Genomic DNA, 14,642 nt, shown 5'->3' with positions numbered 1-14,642 from the left:
AGTAAAGAATTTCTTTCTAACATCTAATCTAAATCGACCCTCCTTCAGCTTAAACCCATTACCCCTTGTCCTGTCACTACACTCCCTGATAAACAGTCCCTCACCAGCTTTCCTGTGGGCCCCCTTCAGGCACTGGTAAGCTGCAATTAGATCTCCCTGGAGCCGCCTTTTCTCCAGGCTAAACAATCCCAACTCTCTCAGCCTGTCCTCATAGGAGAGGTGCTCCAGCCCTCCAGTCAGCTTCATGGCCCCCCTCTGGACTCTCTCCAACAGCTCAGTGTCTCTCTTGTAATGGGGCCCCCCGAGCTGGACACAGTACTCCAGGTGGGGTCTCACAAGAGCGGAGTAGAGGGGCAGAATCACCTCCCTCGACCTGCTGGTCACACCTCTTTTGATGCAGCCCAGGACACGGTTGGCTTTCTGGGCTGCAAGTGCACACTGCCGGCTCATGCTGAGCTTCTCATCAATCAATACCCCCAAGTCCTTCTCCTCAGGGCTGCTTTCAATCCATTCCTCGCCCAGCCTGTAGTTGTGCTTGGGATTGCGCTGACCCCCGTGCAGGACCTTGCACTTGGCCTTGTTGAACTTCATACGGTTCACACGGGCCCACCTCTCCAGCCTGTCAAGGTCCCTCTGGATGGCATCCCTTCCCTCCAGCGTGTCAACCACATCACATAGCTTGGTGTCGTTGGCAAACTTGCTGAGGGTGCCATTGACCACAACTCTTTGAGTGCGACCATCCAGCCAATTCCCTATCCACCGAGTGGTCCATCCATCGAATCCACGTCTCTCCAATTTAGAGACAAGGATGTCGTGCTGGACAGTGTCAAATGCCTTGCACAAGTCCAGATGACGTCAGTTGCCCTTCCCTTATCCACCGACGCTGTAACCCCATCATAGAAGGCCACCAAGTTTGTCAGGCACGATTTGCCCCTCATGAAGCCGTGTTGGCTGTCACTAATCACCTCCTTGTTTTCCATGTGCCTGAGCATAGTCTCCAGGAGGGTCTGCTCCATAATCTTGCCAGGCACAGAGGTGAGAATGCATTAGATTACTACAAATGATCCCCTGTGTGATTGTCATAATTCACTGATTTTACCTGTCAAGCTGGTGAAAAGCTGGGATACAAATATTTCCTCTGCCTATACTCTTCCGCCAAAAAACTCTACAGCAAAACCTAAACCATAAGCTTTAAGCATATAAACTCTGAAGTATCATGGTACTGAAGGAAAATCACAAGCTTGTCAGCATTTAAATATATTATGACCAATCTCTCATGATGCTCCTTATTAGACCTTCCTGCTTGGAGGAATTCTATGTACTGTGGCTAAACTCGATACTGATCAGAAACTAATTCCCCTACACAAGTGTCCTGGTTCTGGCTAGGATAGAGTTAATTTTCACAAGGAGCAAGGACAGGTGAGCCAAGCTGGCCAGGGGGCTATTCCATACCATGTGATGTCATGCTCACCATAAAAGGGGGCTAGTCGGTAGAGGGTGGCCCTGGGATGGTCTGAGCATCTTGGTGGGTTGATCATCGGATTGGTAAATTGCTTTCTGTTATCACCCATTGTGAACATTCTGTTATCAGTACTGTTGTTTCCCTCTCCCTTGCCATCCCAGTAAATTGTCCTTATCCCAACCTGCAAGGTTTTGCCTTTGTTTTTCCATTCTCCTCCCCATCCCGCTGGGGTAGGGGTGAGCAAGCAGCCGCGTGGTGCCAGCTGGGGCTAAGCCACGTCAGCAAGAGAATGTGTCCTGTGAAGCATCTAAAAGGGATCAAACCAAGGAAAGTAAGCCTTGGAAGGTCTGAAGTTTCAGCCTGAGTAAGCAAGCAGGAAGGATAAACTCGTTTTAAATCTGCTGAGTGTGAAAAGCTGAGCTGTGACTTGCAGGAGAAGTGTGCTCCTGTGAGACTTCTCTTCATTGTTCTCCTCCCTTCAGGCAGAAATATTGTGAGAAACAATTTCAGAAGTTGAGCCCAAAACAGCAGTGTTCCAATATGAAAAATGTTCATGTGAGACACCAATTTGTTTCAATATACATGTTGTGTCTGTGAACAGCTGCCTCTATATACATCATCACAAAATATCAAACCACTGCAGAAAAACAAACAAACAAAAATGCAACATGTCATTTACTAAGCATCAATGAAGTTTATATTTCTGCTTCATTAGGAGCAGGTTAGCTGATACTCAAAATAAAAATGAGAAGCATAACCAAAGTTGTCTTCCAGTCTGTAAAAACTCCTACAAATAAAGAGTTTTAATAAGTTAAACCAATTCTGAGTCTTGGATCTCAGGCCCAAGAGAAACCTTCAGCCCAATGAAGATGATCATAGAAAAAGACAAGACAGTGGCTCAGTGAGTGATCTGCCATAGTACACAGCTGAGGCATTAGCAGAAAGAGACCATTTCTGATTTAAAGCATTTAATCTAGAAATGATTGAGAAGGGGGGGAAAAAATTACCACCATCTTCTTTTCATTAAGATTTCGCAGAGCAGACATGTGCCTTTAGATGTGCAAACAAATATTCTCAGTTCTGGAATTTAAAATACTTTATAGTTGGGAACAAGATCTTTGCTCTGGATGGGCAATAGTACTCCACTTACAATTGTGTGATACAACATTGTATAAAGTCTCCACATCTTACCTTGAGATTAGAACTATTAGAAGTAGTCAAGCAGTTGGACTAGATGATCATTGTACGTCCCTTCCAAGCCTTCTCTCTCTCTTTTCTCTTGCTGGAATTTACTCTGCTGCAAACGTCTGAAGCAGTCAATCATTCAGGTGACAGACACCTAGCAGAGAAGAACAAAATCAGAAGTCTTGAGGAGAGCTACTGTCCTCTGCCATTCTTGGTGATACAGACAGCAAGAGTACTCAACAGTATTAACATTAGCCTGTGGCTATAAAAGGAGCAACAGATTAACCAAAGGTTACCGTATTTGTCAGCATTCTTAGACTGCCTTTTTATTCAATATATTGGTCTGGCACTGCCTGTCTTCCACATCCAGAGGCTGGTTGTCTTTGTGAAGAACAATGAGAACTCTGCAAAATGTCTTCTACCTTCCAGCAAACATTCACAGCACAAGAAGCAGTAGATACTGGAGTATGAGCTGCCACTGACAGATTCTTTCAGGCACCTTTGAATTTGGAAGCACAGGTGATCTCTCTTCTTAGTTAGTTTATACAAACATTCATGATAGACAGTGAGCCCAAGACTCATTTACTAGTAATGATGGACAATCCTGAAATTAAAATTTTCCACTAAGCAGAAAAGCTGTAGAAATTGGCAGCCTCTTTGCAGTATGTTCAAATGCTGTACACAACCATATATCCCTTTCCCAAACACTTTCTATTTCCTGTATCTTAGCTTGCAACTCCCCAAGAAGAAACAGTAAGGGCAAAACCACGTCTGCTGCCTCTCGCTAGTTCAAGCAACAGAGGTTCTCAGAGCTGGGGAGCAAACTGTGCTCATTTCAAAAGCAGGAATAAAGCCTTAAAATGGGGAACCATCGCTTATGAGCCTGGCCAAACATTCTCGACTGAAATACTGAGGAAAATGGATCTCCCAGAAAAAAAAAGAGATATTCAATACAGCCATGCAACCTTTATAAAATGCAAGTATTAGTACTTTAATACAGTATCATACAGGAACAGCTAGGCATTACTAGCACTGTATTGCTTCCTTAAGTTGTTGCTGCCAAAGTGACCAATAATTGGCAGATTTGATGCCACTCATTAAGACCAAAAAACCAGCACAGAAGTAGCTGATATCACTTACGCACTTAATCTCAGTTTTGCTTTGTTTTGAGACTCTCTATCTGACATTAGGCATGGAAATTGAAACACACAAGAGGAGGATATTTTGTGGTTCCAGAGAGGTAATGCATATGAATAATAAAGATTACAGCCAGTGTGTATTCCTTATGTCAGCCTTCATAACACTGCTTTCTCTTAGCACTCATGACAATCCTTGCTAGTTTTGGAAAATGTATTAGCTGAAAAAGAAAGACAGCTGTAGCTTAGTAATCTCAAACTATTAGCAAATTTGAACCTACAGGCAGGAGGTCCCACCTCCCAGCTGAACGGCATAATAGCTCCCCACTCTTTTTCACTTCTGCAAAGCACAGTAAGGCTCATGCTAGTACAACCAAAGCCTAGTGCTAGGTGGGAAGAACATTCTCCTGTTAAGTCAGGCAAATTTATAGATTCCCCTTAGAGAAAGAAAAAAGCAAGGACAATGCTGTCACTCTCACAGAAAACAGAACTCAGTTTCTAGTACTTGTAGACAAAATTTCCTTTCAGGTCAAATGAAATGCTTTGTGTCAAACAAACTGAAGATTTAGGAGGGGAAGGGGGACAGAAAGGGGAAGGAAAGAAGGACATAGTTCTTTCAACTGGAAAAAACCTGTGACCATTTGCCATATCTGTAACAATTTCTGCAAAGAATTATCCACACAGACTTTCTCCTGGCAAAGAAAATGACTAGTAAGAATTTCATCAGAAAGAGGTAATTCAGAGCATTCTGCCTTGAATTGGTTAATGCAGACTCAAATACAAAACCCTCACAGGGCCTAGAGAGAATAAGACTTCTGAGAAAGCAGTTTGGTTACGTAATTGGCAAAGCTTTGTCCTGTTTCACAGGGAATACAGAACAGTTTTCATTGTCCTCTAGTGGTAATAGTTTTCGTTGGCTTTTAGTTGTAAGTTTGATGACACCACATAAAAAAGAAAGTTTAGAAATATCTTTTTAAGGACAAACACAGTAGGAAAACATTTTAAGCTGCTTCCTGGAGGTAGAAGAATATCGTTGTGATAATCCAGTTTACAGTAATGTATGAGATGCATAGAAAATCTTTTCTGGTACATGGTCTTGATACACAAAATACTGAAAGTTAGCTTCTGAATCTCTCAAATATTTGGAAACAGTATCTGCCATTGAGACTTGAGGATGTATGACTGAGTACCCAGTATTCTGGCCACGAAGGAAGATTAAAAAAAACATGCATCAAGGGATCCTTAACCATTGTGTAAATGCTGACTATCCAGAAAAGTCTGTGTCTCTTTACCAGGTTGCAAGATAAATTTCAAACATGTTGTTCTGACTTGTAGCAAGAAAAATCTTTACTCAAGCATGCACCTAACATATATCACACAACCGCCCTAGAAGTTTGACTGATCACCTCTTGCTGAACCTCACTATTTTCACTGAGGCATTCTCACACTTTGGAACAGATTTTCATGTGTGTGAGAGATGCACAACATATATATGGTCACTTCAGTTTAAATCCATCGTATTCATGTACAGCTTGCTTCCCAGTACAAAAAATTCCAGAGCTGAGGGCACCTCTCAGCCATAGACATACCTTGTAAAAATATTACCTGTGAAATTTTGGCTTTCAGGCTCCAAAAAACGGATTTGAGAGTAAGTCTAATAGCATTTGGCTCAAATTTCTGAGGAGCCTTCACCAGTTCTCAAGGAAGGACAGTGAAGAAAGTGTGCTGTGCTCACCACAAATGGTTGGAAACAAGTGCAAAACAGGCTTCCAGACATCCACCCTTCCTGCAGATTCAGGTGTGTGAGTCAACATTGTTGGTGCTGCCTGCCCCTGTGCAGACCTAAGTCGCTTTTGGACTACAGGAATTCTTTACTTAGGGCTCTGAGTACTTCAGTTACACCACTGACAGGGTCTCCTAGTCAGGCATGTGATAACCTCCACCCTGGCGCTCAGTGGGTTCCTTTCCACAATGAAGGAAAATATCCTAACACACTGGCATCAAATTTTATGAAAATGCATACGCTTAAAAGCAGATGCTAACAGGCCCACCTTCACATCATCAAATCCCTTACTCTATCAGGCGGTATCTATCCAGCACGCTGTTGCGGAAAACCAAACCAAAACAAAAACCCTCTAACTGAGTTTAGGAAACACCACTCAAACTTTTTTGCATGTTTACTGGGAGATTTACCAGGGTAGGGAGGAGACTTGCAGTCCTGTACCCACTAGCACTGCCAAGTGCGATGGGAATGTTCCGGTCGCACATCTCCAACTCGCATGCACAGCAAAGTCTGTGCCATCAGCTTAACTCTAAGTCTACTCTCGAGTGACTTTTTCAGACTGGTAGTTTGCTAAATCTCCTCCTTCCCTTCTCCACCTAGCTTGTATATCCTGATAATCTCTTTCAAATTTAGCAGATCCCACTAACAAATTCATTTTAGTTTCACAGGCCTTCCCCCCAGAGTACCATTTTCCCAGATGTTGTAAGCACAAGTTTATTAAAGCTGTACACATCTGGTGATTTTCTGTATCTGGATGTATTTTGAAGGCCAAATTATCCATTAATAACTTATTTTTGCAGCTCTATTATATTATTGCCCCAAGCAAATAATATTAACATTTTCTTAGTCCCCACAGCATCCAAAGAATTTTCCTGGCAGAAAGTGAATAGCAGTCTCCCTTCATCCCTTTCACTGACTGCTTGCATACTTATAAATAAGAAGCATTGGACTAAGTAATCTAGATGAAAACAATAATGTTCTCATACCTTTAAGAAAAATCAGATGTGCAAATCAGAGTTCTACTTCATATTTAAATTCGTTAAACACATTGAGGACTGAAAACATTTGGTAGTTACATTTTGTAATATAACTTTAAAACTCTGTTATAATTCATCAGGTAAATGTATTGGCTAGTGAAAAGCACATTGATCAGTGTAAGTGTAAGTCCTGTACTCTAACAGAAGTTGTAGTGCAACATTTTCTTATCTAGAATACTTTTGGAAGAGGTCTTTGAGTGAGACTTTCAAAGTTATTCTCATTTTGTGAGCCCACTGAGTGTAACTGAAGGAGTTCAAAATAATAAGTACCTTGCCACTGATTAAAAGGTATGAATACACTTGGGAATCTCTGTAGCATAGACTTTAGACTTTTAGGACAGATACAAGTCTAGCAATGACCCCTCTGCTGTTATCTATCCTCTCATCATATATTCTTTATGAACAAGAGTAACAATCTCGGCGTCTTGGAGAACTTTGCATCTAGGCTAGCTACTGTCATACAGGAATTTTCTTTATCTAGTTCTTCAAAACAATTATTTACAAGCTGGAGTCTAATACAGTGGTGTGTTTTGTTTTTCTTTTTCTTTTAGGTCAGCATCATACTCAAAGAAATATTTGTTTATATTCAAGCTGGCTGTAGTTTATCTAAGACATCATCATGTGGTGTGTTTGACCATGTTCACTACTTTTGCCTATCTTACGGAGTCAGTAAATTCCAAAAAGCAGATTTGACATGTTGTTTGATTAAACACTTTTGCAATATTGCCTCTCTCTGGTGGTTTGGGGTTTTTTTTGTTGTTTTGCCAGCCTGCGTCACTGGTGCATTGGCAGCAAAACGGAACTCATATTTGATAAGAATGTGGCAAAAAATCTGGTTATCATCTACCCTTAGCATGTCTTCCTGTCCGTATTGAGGAGGTGATATAATTACTGTTTTCAGACTATCACTGTAGATATAACTATGAGGGAAAGTATCCCTCTCCATCCAGCCAGCCTCCTGACAATAGTAATAAACTAGCAGCCACTGCACCTCTGTGTCTTTGAATGACTCAGGTTTTTCCTCTTTGCCAACGGAGCTTCCTACTCACATTGACAGCAAACAATGTCATGATAATTTTCTTGCTTGATGTCTGCTGATTCATTGCTGATGCAACAAGTGAGAAACCTGCAAGTTACTTTCAAAACAGGCCCCTCTCAGCAGCACTGCAAACTCACTTCAGTAAAAACAGAGTCGATTTCTCTCATGAAGTTCGTCCTTGAAATTTTGGCTGCCTCAATCTCTTGGGGAAGCTTCTCTCCTTTCATGCGAAGTACATCAATTCCATTGGACAATTCAAAATGTATTATCCATCCTGCTATGAGTAATCTGGTAATACTTATTTTGGCATTCAATTCCCTTTTCCCTCTGTGACTACTTATCCCAATACTGGAATTCTTTCATTGGATGTATGAATGAGCTATGTTATGCACACATAACACACGTCTTTAACACACCATGCAGAACTGGCCATGCTGACGCAGCATTCAGCACGACTAACACAAACTCTCCTCTAGTACAACTCACATATGTTAGCAAACCAGAAATTTAGTCATGCCTAGGAATGGCATTTACAAAGTATGTCTACATGGGCAAAACTAATATAAGCATTGTGATGCCATGCAGCCAATTGAGAGAGTGTCCCTGCTACACATTAAACCAGTTCCTCAGACAGTGCTTCTGGGGTGCTTAGCCAGCACTGTTTCATTACAAGAGCTATGTCAATGACTATGCCTGCGTCCACTTCAGTAGGCTGTGCCGTAGTAATGCATTACTATACAGGGAAATAATTTTTCAAGCACTTAGGTGACTAAGGGCCATTAGCTCTGAGAAAGCCAGTTTTCAAAAATGGTGTACAGCTGGTGGAACAAGGATGCAAGTGAGGCATTTTGCAGAGCAAAGAAATCTTCTGTTTCTTCCTATTGCTTCCCCATTTCTCTTTCCTTTCCCATGAAACTACTGCATTTTCTGGGTTGAACTCTTTATGCTAATGTAAAGGACAAGAACTTTTTATGACCTCATTTGAGTTGCTTTAAATGTCTTCTGGTATAATTTGGATCAGAATCTGAATTCATCTTGGAAGGGAAAATCAGCATGGTTTGTGAGAGTGCAGTGCAGAGAACCTCAACACAACACAATACCAAGGATATGCAAACCTCATTCTTTTTTGCAGCACAGCTCTAGCAATATAATCGGACAGTCCTCAGGAATAAAAAACACAGGACTGACTCCAAAACATTACTTTTCTGAAACTTGTCTTAATTTTGGTATGATTTGCATCATTGATTTCATACTGTTACAAATAAAAATTAACCGCCCCACTTGCAATTCACATAAAGGTGATGCAAATATGCTCACAAGTTTGTATTTTATCATCGTAAATTAGAATTACCTACACTAGGTATTCTTGCCTAAATTTGTTCATAGTTTGCAAACAGATTCATGTAACTTCTTATCCCTAAATCAGTCAAATACCTTCACACATCTGCCAATCCGCTCACAGCTGAACAATAAAACTTCCTTTCTTTATATTTCTACCCTGTTCTTCTCTCTGCAATGTTGTTTTCCAAGTTGTTTTCTTATCAATCTGAAATTCACAATTACAGAAAGATTTCTAACTATGTTCGTATGACAGCCACACTTCAAACACCATCAGTTTTCAATGCAATGTTCACTTTGAGGTAATGACTCGATGCAGTAATTCAGAGAATCGCCTCTCAGCTTGGTTTAACACTTGCTCGACAAGGACAAGCTGTTAATGCACAGCTGTACCACCCACTCGGGCTTCGAGACTGCGTATGGTGCACTTCAGTATGTCCAGGACATACCCACGTTTCTCGTAAATACAAAAGCGGCTGCTTAGCTATTGATGGAGTAAAGTCTTATCACGTCTAATGGTGCCATCCTGAAACACATCCGACAGTTCTGGCAGAGCAGTAACTTGGGGGGGGGGGGGGGGGGTGTCGGAATGATGACTCCTCAGGCAGGGCATGGCCTGGCGGCCGAGGAGATGACGGTCGGCAGGCTGCCGCCGGCGGGCTCATGCCGGCGGGCAGGCTCCCGCGAAGGGGTCCCGCTAACCCGTGCCAGAAGCCGGCGCCCAGGCCCCGCGGCTGACCCAGGCCCCAACCTGCCCCAGCTCTTCTCCTGGGGAGACGAGGGAGAGAGCAGCCGAGGAAGCAGCCGGGCTCAGGTCACCCCGAGCTCTCCCGGCCCCGCCGGCTGTGCGGGCGAGTAAAGGCTCCGCAGCGGTGCCGCCCCGACCCCCTCCCTCCGCAGCGCCCCTCACCCGCCTTCATGGGAGGGGAGTGGAGGGAAGGAAGCGGGCTGTCCCTCCCGGCGTGGGGAGCTGTAAGCCTAGAACCCCCACGCCTGCCCGCGAGCCGTGGGGCCTCCCCGCGCCGTGGGCCGGGGCGGGGCTGGCGACGAGGGGCGGTGCCTCCGCTCTCTCCGGGCCGCGCTGGGGGGAGGCGGTGGCAGATCCGGGCCTGGCGGAGGCGGAAGGGGCGGGCGGACGCGGCCTGACTCTGCGGGACGCGCGATGCTGGTGAGTGTGGGGAGGCCGCGGCGTTGTGTCGCAGCGAGACCGGGCCTGGCCCGGCCTGGGAGGAGGCGGTCCCGCTGGGCCGAGGCCGCGCGGGCCTGGCGGAGCAGGGCCCGGCACTGAGTCACGCCGCGGGGAGCGGGGGAAGGGGAGGCCGGGCCAGGCCTGGCCTGCTCGCCCGCCCGCCTTTCTTCTCCTGGGCGCGCACCTGGCTCCGGAGCGAGGGAGGAGACGGGAGCTGTTGTCCGGCTCGCTCGCAGATCCGGCCCCGGGAGCCGCGGGCCGGGTCGGAGTGGGGAGGCCGCTAACTGCGCACTCAAAATGCATCGCCCCCGTTGGGGAGCAGGAGCCCGCCCCACCGGCTGCCCAGCTGTCCCGGCTCTGCCGGCCAGTCTGCCCGCTCCTTCCCCTCCTCCCCGTGCCGGCCCTCCCTTCCGCCTCTCTGCCCTCCCCCGTGACCGTGGCCCCCACATGGCCGGGGCCGCTTCGGTGGCTGCCCCTGCCCTTCCTTCTCGCCCCGCGGGCTCTTAGACTCCAGCCCCTCGGGCCCGTTCTCCCGCGCCCCCGTTCTGCCTCCCGGCCCCAGGACTGCCCACCCCAGCCATCCCAGGCTCTGCTCGTCCCAGGCCTCAGCTCTCCTCTTTCCATGAGCTTTGGTCTATAACCTCGCTGGGCAATGTTTCTGGGTGTTCACCTGCCTTCTGTTCTTCCTGCCCTTTTCTGTGCTGCCTCCTTTCACCTTCTTGTATCCCAGCCATCCCCAGACCCTACTGACACTCAGGTCTGTCTAGAAGCTGTTTGGCTGTACCTAGAGAAATTCTTCTGTGCCTCGAGTACCATTGTAGCTGCTGGGGGATATTTCCCACAGCTCTTCCTTGTCACCTTCTCTAGGTTTCTCTCACTGTCAAGGACTGTGCACCAGGCTTTCCCTTCTTGCCACCTACTGTTGTGGCCTTACCAGAGAAGGTGCCCCCCTGTAACTTTTTATCTGTTTCTTTGTGCGTTTATTGCCTCCATCTAGGTGACTAGTCCTGCAGTTTTTTCTCATTGCAAATAATCCTCATTTATTTCCCAGTAACTTTGACACTGAAAGTCAAAGTGTCCTTACTGGGATCCTTTTCCCATGGTTCTTATTTCCTCTTCAAGTTATAGGGGGATAATGATGGTGATGGAATATTACCTTTCCCCTTTCAGTTTTCTTCCTCCCAGTAACTATTTCCTCCACCATGTTTTTTTGCCCTTCTGATCTTATTTTCCTGTCACTAAAACCTTCCTCGTGATCTCACCTAATACTCTTTCCTTTCCAGATACTCCTTTCCTTTGTAGACTTACATGCTGTCTCCCCCACTTTGTATTTAAATCCTCTAGCTGTGCCTTTGAGGAGAAAGGAATTTAACCCTAGGTTATCTGTGTACTTAAGTCAGCACTAAGAGGACACAGATGATTTATTTGGTTTACCTTATTTTGTTTTCATTTGTTTTGTTACTGTCTTCCTCAACAACCTTTCTCCCAGTATATGTGTTCAAATATAATCATATACCCCCCCCTCCCCCCCCAATACACACGCACCCCCTGATGTTAGTCTGGGGAGGAAAAAAAAAAACTGTCTTGGAAATCCTTTTGGCAGGACTAGGAGGAATGGCCTGTGGGGACCAGAAATACCTAATGGTCATGTATCTTAAATTACACTGAATATTGTTTGTTATAACATATTTTAAATTGGTACTTAGTTGATATGGAGTGTATTTAGGATGCATCCTCTTCGGGGAAGTAGTAAGATACTTGATAAGTGCCATAGTGCATAGTTTTTACTCCAGAGACGCTCACAGTGAACTGCTGTAATGTTGTGTCTTAATGGTTAGGTGTCTGCGTTGCATTGACACTTTGTGTCTCTGCTGGTGACTCTACTAGAAAGAAGTCTTTTCCCTCTGCTTTGCAGCTTCTGTTGTTTCTCAGTATTTGTTGCCCAACTTTTTATTTTACGTCTTTCTTATTTGCTTTGGTTCTTAAGATTGGTTTACATTTCACAGTCATATCATCACCATGTATTTGAGGTGGAATTGGGACACTGGACGTAGTTGTCCCATGGAGGCATGGGGAACATCTTTGGTCTCGGGAATAATTTATACATCTAACTCTCTAGAATCCAGGTTCAGTGCCTAGTGTTAACAGCTTATTTTCTCAATTGAGTACACACACATCCTAGTAACTGAGCCGCTCAGAGCAACTGAACTATGCTTCTGATCTGAATTACCACTCTGGAGGAAACTTTCCATTGCCAGGGATCACCTAGAGAACAGTTCCTTCGTTTAGGCACCCAAATTAGACATATGCACTCTGCTCCTTGGCTGACAAAATTGTGCTGGTTTTACTAAATGATTCTTCTTCCACCTTAGTCCTTTTTACACTGGTTTGAACTTCCTTATAACTTGGGCCTGTTACTTAGACTGTTGGCATGAGAAAATAATTTAAATTAATTTAAGCTAAATTGATGCACACCCTTATTTGGATACTGATTTGGGGGTGGCTTTTTTGAATTTAGCTTATTCTTCATCTTGGTGTAAGGTTTTACATTCTAGCTGTATTGTTATGAAAACAATACTGAGTCCTTTGAGAAAGTTATCTTGGATGTTCAGAGATCTTAACATATAAGTTGTAAGAAAACACTTTTTAAGCTAAGCACTGCTTTTCATGTGTTGCATTTCTCAAGTAGTGCCTGGTTTTGTGTAGTCACAATTATTTCAGTAGGGCCCAGCTTAACGATGAGTCACATCCTGGGTGTCAGTGGTTGCATGAATTGGGTATACCTGGAGTCTTTCTCTTCGCATTGGAGTTTGTGGGTTTTGTTTTTTTTTTTAAATTCCTAGTGGATGAAACAGCTTTAAAGATGTCCCACTTGCACTTATACCACTCTCAACATCAAAAATTTGTATCATGAATGTGAAATGAGGGGGTTGTCTCAGTAAGAGGTTGTCAGTGTGTTAGAGGTGGATACCAATGTCATGTGTACTATACTTTTCAACCACAATTTTCTAACTTGCAAGGGCAGAATCAGATTAAAATGTAAGGTGGCTGGATCAGTGCCGTTGTTCAACGGTGTGGCTATGCTGTTGTACTTCCCATGCTGTCCAACAGGGTTTGTGTGTGTGCATGAACTTTCTTTAAGCAGACTACTTAGGTGATAGCATTGTCTTTTTGGCAAGAGTAAACTAATAAAAACTTTTAAATTGCTGTATTTTTCAAGATAATCTCCATGTAAAGAAGTGGTTGTTGGAACCAACCACTTTACCAGCCTAGGTAAAAGTTGTAATCTATACAGCAAGCAGACTTAAACTACTATTTTTTTTAATTTGTCACAGAGGCCATTGAGCTTCACTTGTTAAAGGAGAATTTTCAGTAAGGAAAAGGCAAGAAAATGTAATGGTTGGAAAAATTATGGAGAGCTGTTGAGCTTGTCTACGTAAGTAACTTGCTATTTTGTTATAAGAGTTGTAGGTTTTTCAATGGAAGAACTACTACAGATTGGCTATTAATGTTTCTACAACACTACAGTTCAGAGCTGTTACAGACATGACTAAATGTCTTGGTAATAAAATTGTCCTAAGCTGATGTGCCCTGCTGTAGTGCTCTAACTTGTAGCCTTTAACCTAACTACAGAGATGGAATGCTGTTGGATTTAAATGCTTGTTGCATTATCCAGCATGAGTAGTTATATGAGGTTAAATCAGGGAATAGTTGCAGTACAGCTGCTGAGAAAAGCACTGGTTTAGAAAATAATGTGTGTCCCAGTGGCTAATTTTCTGACAGTTTTCTTTTTACCCACGGAACCTCTGATGCCAGAACAGTTAACTGTTTCATGTTGCTACCTCACCTCTTCTTATAAATGATACAGGTCAAAATCAACTAGATTTTTTTAAATAAACCAAACATTTATTACATTCCACTTAATATAATGTAACATTTTTCAAATTCCTCTTCATCTGTGAACCCTGGAAAAAAAAAAGGCTACTGTGAAAATAGGAAAATGTTAATTCCATTTTGCAATTCAGGAAACTGGTATAGAGTCATATGCAAATTTTTGCCAGAGTTGGGTTCTCCTGTACTTTATCCTCAATACTGCCCTACTTTCTTTGCCAATTGTAGCCTGGACTTGTAAAAAAGAAGCATGACCAGCAGGTTGAGGGAGGTGATTCTCACCCTCTATTCTGGTCTCATGAGACCCCACCTGGAGTACTGCATCCAGCTCTGGGGCACCCAACATAAGAAGGACATGGAGCTGTTGGAGAGAGTCCAGAGGAGGGCCATGAAGCTGATCAGAGGGCTGGAGCACCTCTCCTATGAGGACAGGCTGGAGGTTGCTCAGCCTGGAGAAGAGAAGGCTCCAGAGAGACCTTATAGCAGCCTTCCAGTACCTAAAGGGCCCACAGGAAATCTGGAGAGGGACTGTTTACAAGGGCACGTAGTGACAGGACAAGGGACAATGGTTTTAACCTGAAG

General features: G+C 44.0%; 1 protein-coding gene and 1 long non-coding RNA gene across 3 annotated transcripts in view; one reads left to right on the top strand and one right to left on the bottom strand.

Moving 5' to 3' along the window:
* Positions 1-1,944: 1,944 nt before the first annotated feature.
* Positions 1,945-10,728, bottom strand: LOC129203395 (uncharacterized). Its single transcript, XR_008576012.1, has 3 exons — positions 10,354-10,728; positions 2,654-2,801; positions 1,945-2,249 (listed from the first exon to the last, which is right to left on the bottom strand). It is a non-coding gene; the product is annotated as an uncharacterized LOC129203395 (long non-coding RNA).
* CUL1 (cullin 1) overlaps positions 10,023-14,642 on the top strand; it is a 55,165-nt gene continuing 50,545 nt past the window's right edge. The window contains exon 1 of one of the 2 annotated variants that reach the window (XM_054817821.1): positions 10,023-10,148. The gene's annotated coding sequence lies outside the window, so the exon portion shown is untranslated. Of the gene's footprint in view, positions 10,149-13,583; positions 13,606-14,642 lie in introns of those variants that run through there. The other variant, XM_054817822.1, reaches the window with a different exon arrangement.

This window comes from Grus americana, chromosome 2 (assembly GCF_028858705.1).
Source record: "Grus americana isolate bGruAme1 chromosome 2, bGruAme1.mat, whole genome shotgun sequence".
NCBI classification, from domain to species: Eukaryota; Metazoa; Chordata; class Aves; order Gruiformes; family Gruidae; genus Grus; species Grus americana.
Note: the sequence above shows the minus strand (reverse complement) of the source record. Positions and strands in the feature narration are given on the sequence as shown.